Source organism: Chroicocephalus ridibundus, chromosome 8 (genome assembly GCF_963924245.1).
Source record: "Chroicocephalus ridibundus chromosome 8, bChrRid1.1, whole genome shotgun sequence".
NCBI classification, from domain to species: Eukaryota; Metazoa; Chordata; class Aves; order Charadriiformes; family Laridae; genus Chroicocephalus; species Chroicocephalus ridibundus.
The window spans coordinates 27080095-27097935 of record NC_086291.1 but is presented as its reverse complement, the minus strand read 5'-3'; the positions used below and the strand labels follow the sequence as shown (position 1 = coordinate 27097935).

The 17841-nt window shown below is 36.4% G+C and overlaps 1 protein-coding gene across 1 annotated transcript in view; it reads left to right on the top strand.

Moving 5' to 3' along the window:
• Window positions 1-17841, top strand: part of CDC73 (cell division cycle 73) — a 113116-nt gene that overhangs the window by 40571 nt on the left and 54704 nt on the right. The gene's annotated exons all lie outside the window — the stretch shown is intronic.

The following is a 17841-nucleotide window of genomic DNA, read 5'->3' as shown; positions in this document are numbered from 1 at the left end:
CTTAAGTTTTCATTACTTGAATATGAAAGAAAGGAATAGAGTGATAACCTGTGGAGTTCTATGGAATGATTTCCTGAGTTCTGACTGGTCATGAGCTGTGATTCAGTGTGGTTATAAACTTGTGTGCAAGCAAATATGATCTGCATATAGGCCCTTGTAGAAATTACTTTGTTACCTTTCCTAATTGCTAGAAAGCTTTCCTGTTTTTACCTGCTGGTTTCTTTTAGTATTCACGGCTGCTGAAGCTTAGAAGCTTCCTTTGTCTTTTTCTTTTTGCTGCTAGTAATGGAATCTGTCGTTGATCATCTGCACTCATAAGCAACCAGAAATACTGTTGGCGTTTCTCTCTCTTACTGTTCAGTAGGCAGGTGGATACAACAGCTCTTTTAGCTATTGAGATGTTATCCTTACCAGATAGTTTGGGGCTACACTTGAAGAATCGGTATGGTTAGTGAGGGTTTCAGTTGGGGCACTTCACTTGTAGCAAACTTAAATGCAGATTTCTGCAGTGTATTCAAACATGTAAGTTCTATCTCTAGGAGGAAATTCGATGAAAGTTTTCAGTGCTTCTGAGTTCAGCGATAATTCTTTTCCTACAAATTAACATCCATCTTTCCAGTGTAAACTGCCAGGCTTTACAACAGTCTCTCAGTTGTAAAATTACCCTGGCTATAAACATGAGACTATCAGTAATTAAAGAAAATACATTACACTTCAGTTGAAACAAATACATTCTGTACTCCTGACAGAAAAATACTAATAAAAAGTGTAAGCCACTGTACAAGCAGGCTTAATTTCAGAAGAATTGGAGGACTGGTTCAGCACCTCTAAAGTCACCAGCATTTTTCGTCAGTTTGTGGTCAGTATCAGATTCTGAGCATTAACTAATCAAAGAATTTTGCTGTTATCGGCCTCAAAATCTTTGGGTATGGTATATTTTCAGTGATTTTATTTTAACTGAGAGTTGTTTAACCTCTGATGTGTTTTCAAAGGATTAGCGTGTAGTAGAATGAAGGGGAATCCAAGTTTCTGGCAACTTAAAGATTGGGCTACTGGAGAGGAAGCATGTTGGGGCAGAAGCAATCAACATGTTATATGCACATATTTGATATAAAAGACTTCAGATAACTGATATGCTTCTGTGTAAGTAGGTAAATTCACAAGATCTTTTTTTAATTTATGGTGAGGAATTAGGATTGTGATTTGGTGCCCAAACTCGAAATGAAGCCTATGGTGGAATTGGACATTGTCTCTCAATATACAGATAAACACGATTTACCTTTAAAAAAACAAATAAAAACTTAATACATCTTAAATATTAGATAGGAGAGATATAACTACTTATCCACACGTCACTGGTTTTCTGTGTCATGTCCTAATCTCATTAAAATATTTGAGAGCAGTGGTATTGAGGGAGGAATCAACAAAACAACAGACTCTTTGAAAGAGTTTGAAACGGGCTTTGAAGCGGAGCATAATTTTCCTGCAGTCTGTGCATAAGCCAGTCATTATTCTCAGCGCGAGTGTGACACCAGCCTGCCCATGCCCCCGCTCCTCTCCGCAGGCCAAGCAGCATTGTGTAAACTCTCTGTGTGCATGCTGTTCAGTTTTTAACCATCAAGAAGAGATGAGGAAAACTAATAATTGCCTGTTAAAAGTGTGTCCCATAGATGATGCTGGGGGTGGAGACTTTTGTTTTTATTGGATTTGTAAGGGTTTTTTTTCATATTAATCATATTTATCTACAACTGTAGTTCAGACATAACCATGAGGTTCTTGGTCCGTGAGGGTTAAGGGCTAGGACGTGACCACTAATTCAAAAAATCCTTCAGCTGGAGAACTGGATATTTCCGCAGAATAGTCTGCCAGCAACCTTACACTGCTCTGGGGTAACAGAATAGGCAGCCTTGTGTGTCTATATTACTCTCATTAGAGTGGATGAAATGCAACCAGGTTTCCTAAGAACTATTACTGTATTTCATATTTAAGGTCCACGCAACAACTTCAGTGGTTGGCATTTCATTGCTTCAGTCGTGTTTCAAACATTAAATAAGTTACTGTCCCTTAAAGAGTTTTAGTGTAAGTAGTCAAGCTGATAGAGACCAAGGAAAATGACGTACGAATGCCACTTTCAAGAAAACGTGTTAGGTTGAACAATGCTGCACTCGTTTTCTCAGCGACTGCAAATCATGTACATCAGTGCCAAGATATCTTGCCATTGTATCGCGTTATACAGTAGAACTGCCTGTTCTGTTCTTCATAATAGGTTTTATTTTAATTTGAGACTAAGAACTGCAAATTCAAGAGAAGAAGTGGATGTTGTCACACATCTGTAAGTTAGGCATTGCTGTGTTGCCTGGTATGCTACGGAACAAAAGAGGGAGCAAGACCCAGAGCCATCTAGCTTCGTTGCTGAATGAAAGTGTCTGAAGTCACTGTTCTGTGTAAAACTGGATTGTGTCAGTGTGCTAAGTGTGCTTGTGGCATGCCTGTCAGGTCCTTGAGTGGTTCAAAGGGAGGAGTGCCAAGTAGCAGAACCTGAAGTATTTCTCAGTATACATTGAAGTGGAGGTTTAGACATCCAGGGAGCTTTACTTACAAAAAGCTTGAGAGCCTTGAAAATCCTTGCTATGAATTTTGAGATGACTTGCTAGACCTGTCTTGACCTAAAGCTGAATGATATGAGTTGAGTTGCTAGCCCTGTGAGTGTCCCTTGAGAAAGTCAAGGGTGTCCCTTGAGATCTTTTATGAATGGTTCAGGAATTACTCTCATTTGGAAACGTGACCCGAAATAAAAATGTCTGGGAAACTTCATTTGTGTTCTTTGGATTGGATGTCCGCTTTCTGCTTGAATGCTATATAGGTGCTTAAATTAATTTGTGTTTCTCAGGTCTTAAGATTTATGTGTAGTATCTATTAATGAAAGTTTTATAGGGCATTGCTCAGTGATGCCAGCTGAACTTGAGCTACAGATTTTTATACTTTGTCCTAATTGTTCTGAACAGTCAAACATCATGTGCTTCACACAGCTTGTATGTTAAACAATGTCGTCAATATATTTCCCTCTACAAACTATATCCAGACATCTACTGAATATGTAATAGCTGCGTCTTCAACTGACAGGTTGTTGTTAAATTTCTTCTAATGGGGAAAGAACAATATAGCTATTGTGTAGTGTCGTAACTTATTCATAACTATTGAAGGCAGTATAAAGGTCTTACAGATCCAGTAGGAAAGACCATGTGCCAGATGGGGACCAGGAAGTAGTTCACTTTAACATCCCTTCTTCTCCCTGAAAGTTTATCTGCATTTGCCAGAATAATCACATGGGTAGCTATCCCACTGTCTTTGAGTAAGAGTTTTAAAGCAGTTTTGAAGGTTTCTAACACAGTTTGCAATTCATGATACAGTAACTAAATCAAAGTTACAATTCAAGTGTTTCATGATCATCTGAGTCATCTGTGTAACTAATCTGAGGGGACCCAGTCGCGATCTCCCCCTCTGCTCAGTTGTTGAGGTTACACCATTTTCGTTAGGCCATGTGACACTTTACTACTTGATTTGCTCTTAATGGAGTAAGATACAAGTCATTATTTGTGGAAACAAGTTTTCTGCTTTGAGTACTTGCTTATATGCAACTTATCGTCATAGTCATACCTTTTTCTGAGCTTGGAAAGTCGGATAGCTTGATTGTTACCCTAGCAACATCCATAGGAACATGCCTCAAAGTCCAGTCTGATGTACATCTCACTCATGCTGCTTAATACTGCTTAGTTGAGCCAGAGCAAATTCTCCTCTGAGTTTTTTTGTTTTTGTAAATTCTGTACTTTGTCCTTATTGTCAAGGCCCTCTTTGAATGTTCTTAAGGACTGTTGTTTCAATTTGTGGACTTTGTTGTGGAGTTGCTGTTTTAAAGGTTCACCTCTGTTCCTTCCTCTTGCAGTTGTGGGTTTGTTTTGTCTTGTGGTGTTTTTTTTTTGTCGTTTGTTTTTTTGCTTATATTGAACTCTCTTTCAGTATGTGGCTGTTTGAATCCAACCACAGGGTATCTCAGTGTTGCAGACTTTCTTCACAGGTGTGATGAGAAAGTCCAGTTAGAATAGCAAAATAGGTCTTTAAGGCAATTCCTTCTTGCATCACTTAGGAAGGTAATTGATTAAGGCTGACTATATTTTGGTCTCTAACTTTATGTGATTTTATTTCCATTTTTTCTTCCATCTCAATCCAGGTGTTCATCTGCCTGTGTTTTAGGCAGCCACGTGCTGTTACTCTTGCATCTGCATCCTCATGTTCAGAACGTTTAAATGCGTTTTGTTTTATCTTTGCTAGGACAATCTGTAGGCAAAGTCCTGGTTTATTCAGGCTGGCTACTGGTGGTCCTGAATACAGTCTGTTTCAGTGTAGGCTTTCTCATTAGGTAAATGACTGTAAAGACTATATAATGAACTCCGCATTAGTTACGGCTCACTCAAGTAGCATTTAGGCAGTACTGATCGTACCTTCCGGAATATACCTGTGATTGCGATCTGCGGAGCTGCCATCTGGAGCTGTATTTATGTTTTCACTGAGCAATATGCTATTGTGGAAGCTACTTGCATCGCTGCTGCTGGAAGGGTGGTTCTTTGGTCTTTATTAATCTAAAACTCTCTTAAAGACACTGTTCAGCTAAGCTAAGTGAGTTAAGGGGAGACCTGTGTATGTATGAAAGTGCACGTAGGTAAGCATTGACAAATATATTGTCTGTTTTAATTTTCATTCACCACTTTCTGTTTTGTCTGTCTTTATTCCCAAAAGGATTTTCTTGAGGGTTTTGGTTTAAGTGTTTGCTAAGTCACAGGAACCTCATATATATAGGACTTCAGACTTAACACTGAAGATATCAATTGGGTAAAAAACCACATCTGTTTTCTAATCTTGGTGAGTTGATAATTGCATAGGATGACCGTGAATTTCTTTGAGATAAAAAATTCTGATTTTTTTTTAAGTGTAAAAGCAATTCTCAGATTCTTGTTTCCTACTGTATGAACATATTGATCTTCAGTACTTACTATTTCAAATAATGAAGTCCAATGTACTTAAAATGTCAAATTTATCTAAAGCAGTTGGTAAATTGAAAGAAGTTGATAAATAACCTTGAGAACAACTGATTTTTTACAAATACATGTTTTGATTAGCTAGGTTATAAAACTTCTGGTTAGATTTCATACAACATGAATATAAACAAAGCACACTTTTGTTTTACCTCACATAGCCATTGCGTTTGGCAAACTAAGTTTTAGGACGTTGAACTATTCAGTTGGCTTTCTGTTTTAGGAGACTTAGGACTTATTGGAATTCAAATACCTCGCTTTTTTGGCTCTTTGAGGTTAAAAGCAGGCGACATTTTCGCTCTGTAAAGGTGTATGAGTGGGTTTTGTGCATAAGCAGCAGATATGCTTTTAAAATTCAGTTAAAGTGTGAAGCAAAATTTTGTGTGACTAAGCAAAGTGATGTGGTGATAAGATTGCTTGTAGTTAACTGTCAGTCTAGTTGCTGTAAATTCATAGTACTTTTAATTTAGAATATTTTTTTTAATTGTAGGTTTCATCATAGGGAATAAAGGTAGTGTATTTTTTTTCTAGAATCACTTAAGTCTCTCTTCCACCTAAGTGGGTATCTCCTCATACACTCCCTTGACCTGGAAGGATGTGCAGTTGAGGAGTTGGAGATGTTTGCTTTTGGGTTGCTTGGCGCTGCCACTTTGAGGAGACAGAGGAAAAGCACCACCTGCCTTTCCCTCCTTGGGAGCAGTAATTTGAGGGTTTCATTGCCCTGGCCAGCAATTCTCATAAAAATTGACAAAGGCAGTAAGTTTTGTATAGGTTTTATTGAAACTGTAAAGTAGGTTCAAAACCTACTGTGGAAGAAGGGAGGGAATGTCACTGAAGCATGCTGCTAACAAATCTGTTTCCTGAGGTGTCGGGGGGAGCCCCTCTCCTTTTACTTTGGAATAAGGAGACTTGAGGGTATGTCGTACAGCCGTATTCATCAGTCCTACTTGCTAGTTATCTTTGGAGCAGTTGATGTAAATCAGACAGACAGATTGCAGTATTACTGAAATGAAAATGGAATTCAGTTGTCACTAAAAAGATAACCTGCCTGATTAATTGTGTTTTATTGTGTTTACTAAGTAAAACAAAAGACTTCTGGATGGAGAGAGCTTTATGAGGGCTTAAGCCTCATATTTGTAGCTAATATATATACAATATATTATAATACACATAATATATATAGCTACCTCATATTGGTCTATAAAATCTGTTCTGTTTTAGGGTGACACCGTATGCTGTAACAAACCAATAATTTTATAGTAGGTTTCACATGTGTAGTTAGGTTTGGACAATAATGCCATGAAAAAGCTTCCAAAAATATCTGGACATGAACAGCAGGTGAAATGCAGATTAAAGTAGTAAAATGCATATTAGAGTACTACATGGATGATAATGCTCTCTTAGATAAAAATCTAAAGGGACTGCGTGGTGTAATGTAATGTTACATCTGGTTTCAAAGGGTAGTGTTATAGTTGGCTCGTTTTATATATGAAATTTGAAAGTGTAAATCAACTTGCTTCTTCATACCTGAAATATGTGGAAAATTGTATTTACTTGCTTGTTACGGTTGCCATTCAGACTGAAAGAATATCTTAATCAGGCAGTTTGCTCACCTTTGTTTGGATGTACTAAATATTTAATATGGACAGCTTTCATATTCATGTTATTGTACTGTACAAGAAAATCACATATTCAATACGTCTTATATTCCATCCCCTGGCAGTTCTCAGCAGGACTTTTAATGTCCTTTTATTTTCTTGTCTGGAAAGCTGCCTGTAGTTGGCTTGTATTATCAGTGTGTATTGTAATTCTTTCAAATACGAATGTAGGTATTAGATCTTTCTAAACAATGAGTACCATAACAATAATCCATATGCAGGTAACATTTTTATAGATGGAAATTTACAATACATGGAAAATATTTTCAAGTATTATTTTATAACATCTTTATATGGAGCTGAGAGGAAAAGAATATAAAAGATAATAAGTACTCAGCATCCTCCAGGTTAAGATCAAGAATGCATTAAATTTAAACAGTAGTTACTAAGATACTAATATTTGTGAAAGTTCTCAGTTATGAATAAGAATCATACCTTTAAGGAAATAATGTAACTTTTTCTGATGCCTCTCATAAGTGGAATGAAAATGACTGATAAACCTGACATTTAATATTTGGCAAACTTCTAGGAGTTTCTGCCTTATGTTCAGTAAAGTGATGCTTCTTTAGTGAAGCCATATTTAAACTATATTAAAATGCATAGAGATATATTGATACTTCATAAATGTGGCATAACTAAAGAATGTTCACAGCTTTGAAAAATATGTTATGAATATTTTTTACTTTTTTTTTTTAAACAAAAGACTCACTTTTGCTCAAGTAGGCTTAGACAATTTTCTCTCCTACCACATTCCCCAGAAGGTCCCTAAAGTAATTCTATCCATAAGAAGATTAAAAGCTGATGGGGTGGGCAGATGTTTTCCTTTCTCAAGGGTGAAGGAAGTAGAATAAGATTCTCTAGCAAGTCTGAAGATGATGCCGGGGCGGGGGGGGATGTTTTGCTTCTAGTTACATTACAGAAAGGCATTTATGCCTTTAAGTTTGGGGTTTCGTGTTTTTTGGTGGGGAGGGAGGGCTCTCAGTTATTTTTAAACTTCTTGTGCTTTGTGACATTACCTTGGTGGAGGACAAAGGTGTAGTCTGGTTTTATTTAGTAATAGTTTGATCACTGTAACACTGAACTGTAGTGAATTTGTTATACTTCAGTGTAAATTCAAGTATTATGTGAATTGTATTTCACTTTTGAATTCTTTGTTTTTCACTGTAAAATATTTAAAACTTAGAAACTTTCTACATGAAATGGTATATGCTTATCTAACTCTATGTTCAGTTAGTTTTCAGTTCTTTTGATTAATCTTTTAATATTTTTCTCTTCTCTTGATAAAGGCCTGGCTGAAGTCATGCTTATTCCTTATTAGAAAGTTGCTGTAGGAGACATTCATGGTGGACCCCGCGTGCTTTCTAGCAGTGTTCACATGTGTTATCTCTTTGATATAAACTGATTCTTAACCACTGTACCCTGTCATCCAGCTGTCGTAGCCTCCAGCCTGCTGCTGACCTGGGAGCTATTTAATAGTTTAAGTTCGTAAGTTACCTGCCACTTTCAGCATCAGATCTTCCTGATTCCCATCATGTTTAGGGATTTTGTGACAAACAGACTTCTGGAAGTGCCTTTACATTCATGCAAATGTTAATCAAAGCTCAATAGCTGTTTGTAGCTTTCGAGGGGGTAAAAAACCCCTTCCTTTGCGACCTTTTTTCTTCTTGGTAGCCTTTGAGTCTTAGTTAGTGCCCTTCAGGAACTCAAGGGTCTTCTGGAATTTCCTCCCAGCATTCTCTGGCAGCTGCTGAGCTCCTTAATACAGGGTTTATTTTAAAGGATAAATCTTAAGTTATTTTTCATTTGTAATTAAACACCTCAGGTCTTTCCAGACTGAAGCCGTTGCTACCTGAGCGTGGCTAGGGGTCATTAGCAATTTAAGAGTCTTTGGTTATTGTCTCCATTTTCCTGTTGAAGCAAGTGCTTCGTAGTTCTGCCATTCAGAAATAACCTTTTCTCCTTAATACAAGGGATGATGCAATCTAATACGGCAATATACAAGTATTCCTTAAGGCTATATCTAGATCAAGGCACTCAAGCAAATTAAGGCAAATTACCAAAGTGTACAACATCAACATTCATAAGTTACAATGCATAAAATTGCCACTGGCGGGTGATGTCTTTAGGAATAAAATGACTTTAGTCAGATGTGGTTTATTTTCCGTGGCCTACAGTGAGTGAAGGCCAATTTACTCCTGCATTAGAAAATTCATGTGGGAATTTAACGCATTTAAATTAATATGCTTTGACTTTTCACCTTTACTTGAATCTTTGTAAACCTTTAGATCATTGGTTAGCCCATTAAGTTTGGGAGCAGCTTCCCTGCACTGTCATATGCATTTCCCGCTTCTCATTGCTGAGGTCCCATTTGTTAGTGCTGTGGGCATCTTCAGTACTAGCTCGCATAGGATTACAGATTTGATCTGAATCAGAGCCATGAATAAAATTAAACTTTCGCTCTTCAGTCCAGGTAGTAATGGGTAAATTATGTAGAACTACAACTATATTTATTAACTAGCCTGTAAAGACTGCGCGTTTTCTAGCATGCACAGTTCAAGATCTTCTGGATTTCATGTAAAGTCAGTATCTCTTAAAATTTTCATAATGCTGTTGTTCTGTGCATATTAAAAAAACAAACAAACAAACAAAAACCAAAAAAAAAACCCCAAAACATTGCACAGGTCTTTTTAACTTCGGGTTTTAGTTTGATTGGCAAACCCAAGGGTAGTTGATTTTGATTTCAATTTTACATAGCATGTTTGGGGTCTTTAAGGTGAGAAGGAAATAGGAAATTAAATTGCTGTGGATGTTCAATGGCGTGATTGTTTATTTTAGGGCATAATCACTCCTTTCACACTTCAATTTTCATTACACAAGGAAAAACACTCGTTTCCAGTACTTAAATTGATCAATTGAAGCCTACCACTTAAAATTCGTCCCCTCCTTTACTTATGTAAGCTGCTTAGGGCAGAATATTTTCTCTTACAATGTCTTTGGGGCTTGTTCTGCCTACGTATTTCCCCAGAAGTGTGGCTTTCTTGGTTTTGCATCTGTTATTCCTCTGTTTAATGGAAAGTGATGTACTATGTAACACTTACTGAAGTGTCTCAATTTTAAAAGTTTAGAATAATGGACAATAATTGCAAAGTATTTCTGCTGTTTTTTTTTTTTTTATATTTTTCATTTCAGGTGGTTAGCAGCAGCACAGTAAATTTATTGATAATTTCTACTCCGATACTGCATAGGGAGTATAGTCACAGATTAAAACATCCCTATAGTTGAGTCTGTATGGGTGAATTTCTCTGTTCTGTCCTTACATTTTTCAGTTAACGGGGAAATTCAGGCAACATTTCTGTGAATTGTTGGATGACTTTTATCAGCTGTTTCAGGAGGGAGTATTGGTAATAACAGATCCTAATTGACATTTATTTATACTTATTGGATTTTTTAAAATCTGTATTGGTACATTGGCAAACTATTGAAACAAGTCAGTTTGATTTGGTCTAGTAGAATCTTATGCCACTGTTAAGGAAAGAGTTGGTCTGCAATATATGACCAATTTTCTGATGACGTCTAAAGGACTCAAGCTTATTAGTCAGCTTTGAAAATGTTGTATAGAAAACTCAGAAACCGTAGTTTGGTATTTATCAGAACTAGACAGGTTTCTGTCATCTCTTCTGAATGGTTTTTTTAAAAAGTGATCTTTAGAGAGTTGATGTTCACTTATTTAAAACAGGACCGGTTAGAGATTTCTCTGAGGGAGAATGTTTCATCATGAGCATGTTCTTGAAGTGTTTGGGTTGGGAGGGAGATTATTATGGGGTTTGTTTAGAAAAATGCTTAGTTTTTTCATATTGCATCTTGCAGAGATTTTCTTCTAGTGGGTTGCCACGTATCTTTTTGATAACTTGAGAAAAAGTTTAGCTGTGAAGAGGTAGTTGTCAGAGGTAAGTAGGACAACAAGATAAGAAACCTTTGTTGACCATTATAAAATTAATTCTATTTTTGTTGACTTCCCAAAAGCCAGGGGCAAACTATGAACATGGATTCTTGTGTCTGTATTGGCGCCTGAAACTAGCGAAATGCCAAATTTTTTAATTGGCCGTGGTGGGAGGCAGTTTTTATTTCTGTGGCAACACATCTCATTGTGATCATTTTTCACTTCAAGTAACTAGCAAATCCAGTGTAAAATATGTTCAGCAAATATGTAAAGCTATTTTTGCCCAAGACACTTTAAGTGTCACAGAAAATAATGGAAATTATCCAGCACATTGCATTATACCTCTGTATATGATAAACAGTGTGAAGGCCAGCTATGACTGTGACAGTGAGTATTTTATTTTGAGCACTTTAACCTGGTACAAAAGCACTTTGCTATATCCTAGCTAGAATATGATAGCATGTACTGCTTTCTGCAGTTCCATTGTACGTGGATGGTGAGAAAAAAGAAAAGGCATTTAATGCTCATGATGATCGGTTTTGTCATAAACATTCTAGGATTCATCTGTTCTATGAGTAAATCAAGATATGAATCCAAGTAATTACATTAGTACTTCTGGTGCTCACAAGTCTAAGAGAATATTGTGATAAGAAATGGGGGGGACGACCCCAATTGCGTGTAAAATCTTTTACAATGAAAAATTTTTAATACAAGATTCATAGATGTTTTTCCTCTTACAGAACTGGAAGAGGTAAAATATTAATATTTGACTGGTTGTCATAAGGACTCTTACATGCGATAAAGGTAGTGTTTCTCAAAAAGGCTGGATTTATGGAATGTGTGTAGAAGATGTTAGTTAGAGAAAGTATGTGTTCATGTGTATAAAGCTTTTTGATGAATAGGAGGGGGGTTAGGGAAGAAATGTAATTGTGTATTTTATTCTAGTTTTTCTATTCCACCCTGCTAGCATGAAATTTGGACAATAAATCATTTGAACTGTTTAAATTCTACTAGTAGAAAATGAGGAAATGGTGGAAGGGAATAAAATTAATGAATGGTTGAGGGACCCAGACAGTGCATTTTTTTTTTTTAATGAATATGACAGCATTGTGTTTTACTCACGCTTAAAGTCCCCGAATTATTGGCAGAAGTCCTTTTCTAACTTTGAGTAAAGTTGGATATCTTGTTTGCAGCACTCATTTCTCAACTGAATTTTGATTAGAAAGAAAATCATACCTTTGCTGGATGTAACAAGCAAACTTGCCTACTTCTAAAAAGGGGATAGTTCACGGCTGGATAGTATGAAATAGTTACTGTGGGTTTTAAATCTGAATAAATTATAATGTTTGTAAAGTAAAAGAATTGTGATTATCATTCTTCCTCTAATGATTTATTTTTTTTTACCATTTTGAGAATTCAGGAAGATTAGCTTTAAGTAATGTGGTTTACTTCCAAAATAGCTAAACTGGTGAAATTCTAAAAATCATTTCAGGTTTGAAAAACAGAATTTTCTCATGACATTAATAAAGACGTTCTTGAAAATACTTTTCTGTTGAAGATGCATTTATATAGGAACAATGTGGTTTCTGTGGGTTTGTTGGGTTTCTGTTTTTTTTTCCCCTTTGTTATGCCTCAGTGCGCTTACACTATAAGCTTTGTAATTTGCTTTTTGAGGAACAGATGTTAGTTGTCCCCTCAGGTATGTATATGATATTTACTTTTATTTTAGAGTCTTAAGTAACGTTAAGAGTACCACTGCATTGTAATCTTTTTTCTTTAAATTATTGGGATGTAAAAATGTTAGCCTTTTCTACCTTAAAAAAACAATCAATGAAATGCAATACTTTAAATTATTCAAAGATGATACAATGGGAAATTGTTTATTCTTTTGATTCAGAAGTTTGGATAATTGAGTTGAATTTTTATGTCTACAAAAATCAATGCCTAGGTGGACTTTGGAGGAAAGCCTATAAAAAGACTGGCATTTGCTTTAAGTGGCAGTACTAAATTTTTGACTGAGTCACAGATGGTGTTTTCCAGTGTTTCATTATTGTTTCATCATCTTGCATCAACCTATATGTTATGGCACAACAGGGTTAAGTTATGACGTAGATTATTTTTTTAATGTGTACTAAATTCACACTTCTTTTGTAAGTGATGGCAGTGACACAGAAATCCTGAATGAAACCTAGAATCTTTCTTATTCTCAAAATATTTCTTAGAGCTCAACTTTAAAAAGTGTTAACACGGAAAGAACGGTGAATACTGAACTTCTTGAGGACTTCTTTATGTTGAAAAGATAAATGTCTTACATCCTTGCAAGCATGGCTGTTTCCCCTAGTCTGATTTTTGTTATCTTGGGAAATTTTAAACCTTTAAGGATTTCACACTGTTCTCAGTTTCTTCGTCTTTTTCAGTTGAATTAATTGCAAGACAATATCAAAGCTGGTATCCTTAAAATGTTAGCGTGAGAAACGTGTTTCACACACTTCGCTTTCTAATGAGGTAAAGAAAAAGACACTTCTCCATTATGCCCACACTGAGCATCTGGGAGATCAGATTGAGTGCTTCACCAAATATTCATATTAAGCAGTTGAAATGTCAATTAATATTAGATAAAGTTAAATGGGCTAAAACGAAATGGATGTGCTTGTTCTGATGCACTTGTCCTCAGAGGCATACTTGTATATTCTTCAGAACACTTTGGCCTCCAGTGACGTAAAGCAGCTTACAGTGTTTTCTGGTTTTAAAAAGTGTATGTTGGTTACAAACCGGTAAAGGTTGTACAAAACCACCAGTTTCCTCCTCCTCCTCTCTCAGGCAAATGATACCCAGAAGATACCAGCAGCAATTCAGTTCACTCTTTAGAAAACATATTCTTCTCTCAAACCTTCCCAGGCGAATGAAAGCCCTTTGAGAAGAATCCCATCAAAGATTTTTTTTTCAGTTTTGACTGTACACCAACTGTGCACAGCTTAAGCATTCAAATGGAAAACTTTGGGAGTACATAAAGCTCTAAGTCATCAGAACTCCCTGTGCTGGAGGGACACATATTTTTTTTTTTTTTGAGAGTGGTAATTCAAGGTTACAGTCTTGGTCAGAACGTTTTGACCACAAGTGTAGTCTTGCGAAAAGCGAAGGGAATGGTTCATACCCTGTGGTTTGAGTTATACAGCCATTAGCTCATGAACCAAAATGCATCATTACTATCATCCAGTTAGCGTTATCATGAAAACTGTCAGATTTAAATGCTTAAGAGAGCTCTTGTAACTGTTGCCATGGTAATATCGGAGTGGGAACGTGGTAGTTTTCATCCGTATCCCATGTTCAGCTAAATTCCTTTGCAGTCATTTAACTGTGAAAGGAAGGTACCATATTGTACCAGGCTAGATATTTTTTTTGAGTTAACCAGGGACAAATGAAGACTGGAATTAACACTTTCTTCAAAAATGAAATATAAATACTAGATAATAGTGATCTAATTTTCTTTGCTTTTAGTTTGACTGTGTGCTGACAGTCCTATATGTAAGACACTCTCTGTGGAGTTACTGACCTGCTATTCATGACATTGTGTCATGTCTTGCAATTCCTTTGGTTCAGGCCATAATAAAAAGCATGCACTGCAACCACAAACTAAAAAAATTGTTAAAAGAATGGTTTACCTAATAGGTTTTTATTTTCTTCAGAAGGGGAGAAGTGAAAACACTTGTCACTAGAAATTCAGATCCTGCTTTCTGATTTGGCCTCACTTTTAATACTTTCCCTTACCACTGCGCCTCCCCTATAGTTTTTAACCTGTGAGGTGTTGATCCGTTGCTGTGTTTTTAGTTTCACTCTTCTGTTTTCTGACATATTCAAGAGCTTTTTTTAACTGACCTACTGTAAGAAGTTGCTCTCCACAGCCCTGCCCCAGCCTCCCACCCCGGAAAGCCTTTGACTTCACTCTTGCTGTGGGTACAAAGCAAAGACAACATTCTCTCCTTTCTGACCTACGTTTTCACGGTGCGGCACGTCAATGCTGGCGGTGTGGCTTCCCTGCATCGCCCCGTGCTTCCCCCCCAGAGCGGCTAAGTCGTAGGAAGCGGAGGTGGGACTGCATGGGCTGTGATCTGTAGTAACACAGCAAGTGCCCTGTCTGTTGGGTATGATCTGCAATCTGAAATCGTTGCGGTCAGCAAGGGTGAGGCTGCGTGCCACCTGAATCGCATGCTGTTCTGAAAGAACAATTTGAAATGAAAAGGATCGTAATGCTCTTAAAATTTGATAGGTGCAGTTATCATAGTAGAGTAATTAAGTAATTGTCCAATATTTATTTGTGGTATTTGACGGCATAAAATAGGGATTAAGAAATGGGTTTTAAAATTGGAAAAACATATAAACAACTACCGATGCTTTTGCAAATCAGTTACAAGCCTGTTCTTGCTAATAGCGCAAATGTTAAGAAATAGTAGCTTCTATATTAGCATCTTCCCTTTCATCTCCTCCTATAGGAAGTCTTCACACATTTCAATGACTGTTCGTTCAAAAGATAAGATTTTATTGCACTGTGGGATTATGTAGTTATTTTAGATTGAAGTATGATTGGGATTGTGTTAATGTAACAAGAAAACTAGTAGAATGGGGAGGCAGTCTAAAGTAGTGGCTTTTAGGTGCTTCCTTCCCCTCCAGTGCCTGATTAAGCATGTATTTTGAGACAGTGCATATCTTAACATGTTAATATATTCTGAAAATATTTTGTAAATATGGAATGACACATTTTATATTACTGCATTGCAAAGAAAAGCAAACTTTAAATTGCTATTCCAGTAAGGCTAACCTGAAAGCCAGTCTGTTTCATCTCTCTTAGATCACTGCCATCATATAATTTTAAATTTATAGGACATACTAATAATTTATAACATTTAAGTGAAGATCTTAATGGACACTGAATTTTCCCTCAGATCAGCCATTGAGTCTTGGAAGTACCTTTGTCTGTATTTTTTTTTTTTTTTTCAGACTGTAGCAGATCGTGAACTTTACCCATGAGAAATCTGCCAATGGCTGGGGATAGGATCAGTTGTATTACACCAAAACCTGTAGTTGTGCATTTTCCATGCTCAAATCTATTGATGTGTGATCTGCAAATAACCCACATCTCTGATTAATTGGAGATGTGAAAGGAACAGTTCTGTTGTTGGTGAATAACAATTTTTTATGGGACTTAATTTTTGTCATCTAGTATCAATGTGTAAATTTCTATTTAGTTGAAAGTTTAGTTGAAAAAATATAGAATTCCAGTCTCTGTTTTTGTTACCAGGCTTCACTTTTCTAAGATATTTTTTTTTGCCATAATGATGGTACTGATGATGTTGCATACTTTTTTCCTATAATAAATTTTGAGTCGTCATGACTTTGTTTTCAACCTGAAGCAGACACAGAGAAGTAAAAACACTTAAAGCAAATATTATGCAAACTTATATACCTCTATGAGTGAAGTAGTTAATCCTGTCTTTTTTTTTTTTACTGCACTGCAGACATGTTAGACTTTTACATACAAGCTTGTATCCTGTTGCTAATGAAAATGCATTTTTTTTTTTGTCTTGCTTTATGGGGAAAGGAAGTGAGAGAACCTGTTAAAGATTTTAATGATATAAATAGTTATTACACTATTTTGAACATGAACTGTTTTTATATTCTAGTAGAGTAAATAGCTTGAACACAAGCTAGAAAACAGTAAAAACATTCAGAGAATGGAATGTAGATCTTTCATTCCATAACTGCATATTTCATTATACAAACTGTCCCTACTGCTTCTGAAAGCTTTGTAACAAACTGTGCAAAAAACCAGTACTTGGATACAAATGATTTAAGTAACCTTTGGCTGTCTTGATAATGATTCAAATATATTTATACAGTAGTTTGAACTTATACCCAAACTTTATTATGATTTTTTTAAAAATTATGTTGGACCCTTAAAAGGGCATTAAAAATGTTTTTTTTTTGTTTAGTATCTTATACTCCTCACTAGTATTTTAACTAGAAAAAAGTTTGATATATTGAGCTCGTAGGCATTGTACTGTAATTCTGCCAAGCTCAGGCAGATTGGCATCATGCATGAGTTCCGAAGTGGAGTACCCAAGAGGTTGTTTGGCTGCCAAACTTTATGATTCAAGTGCCAAACTATTTAAGGTTTAGTTATTAACCTCTTGGACTATAGCCAGAAGCCAGTAACAGCATTTTGGACTAGCTGGAGTTGGTAAAATCCAAGTAGAGTACATCACAGTCTAGCTTGAAAGTGCTGAAGGCAGGGAACAGTGTCCTGTTCCACAGGATGGACTGTGTTCTTGGCCAGCATTACTTGAGGAGAGGCTATTTATGGGATCGTACATCTTCCAGAACCAAATACCCTTGAGAGTAGCTGGCTTTCAACACTTACTCTGGTTGTCTAAAACTTGCACTGTTGTGTAAAGCTTGCATATAGTTAACTTAAGCCAGGTGGCTTTCAGCTGGGATATTAACTGGGGCCTGGAAGGAAGCAGGCAGATGGAGTGTGAAGAAAACTACAAATGCGTGTTGAAAGAACACTCCCAAAGACTTTTTCTAATGCAGCTTGCATCTCTGTTATATGAACGCCAATAGCCATCACCAAAACTAGGTAGATGCACTTTCAATCTAGTTGGAGCAATCTGTTCTGTAGAGAGGTGTTATTTTTACACACACTTATTTTCCCCAGAAACGGACATTTCTACAATTTGAGGTATTTTGAGAAATGCACAAAAGTGTTATTATCATACTTCAAATACAGCAGATGACAAAAATAGTGGAGGATCAAAAAAAAAAAATAAATGGTGACAAGCAAATTCTCATCTTCAGTAAAAGCTCCTAGAATTTCTTCAGAGGGCTAGTCCAGTGTGATACAGTCTGTTCATGCGTGTAAGATCCTGGATACAGCCAGTCTTAGGGCTGCTGAGAGTCCTCAATAATATGATTTGTCTTTTCATGATGAAGAAAAAAAACCTGCTGTGATCTCTGTATTGTGCATGGTATGAAAACTAGGCTTTAAGAAGTTGGGAACACTAAAAAAGTTATGCTAAGGGTAATGTTAAAGCTAGAAATTTATTTCTTCCTGAGCAGCTTTCCCATAAAAAGTGAAGTCTGAAGACCATAAATATAA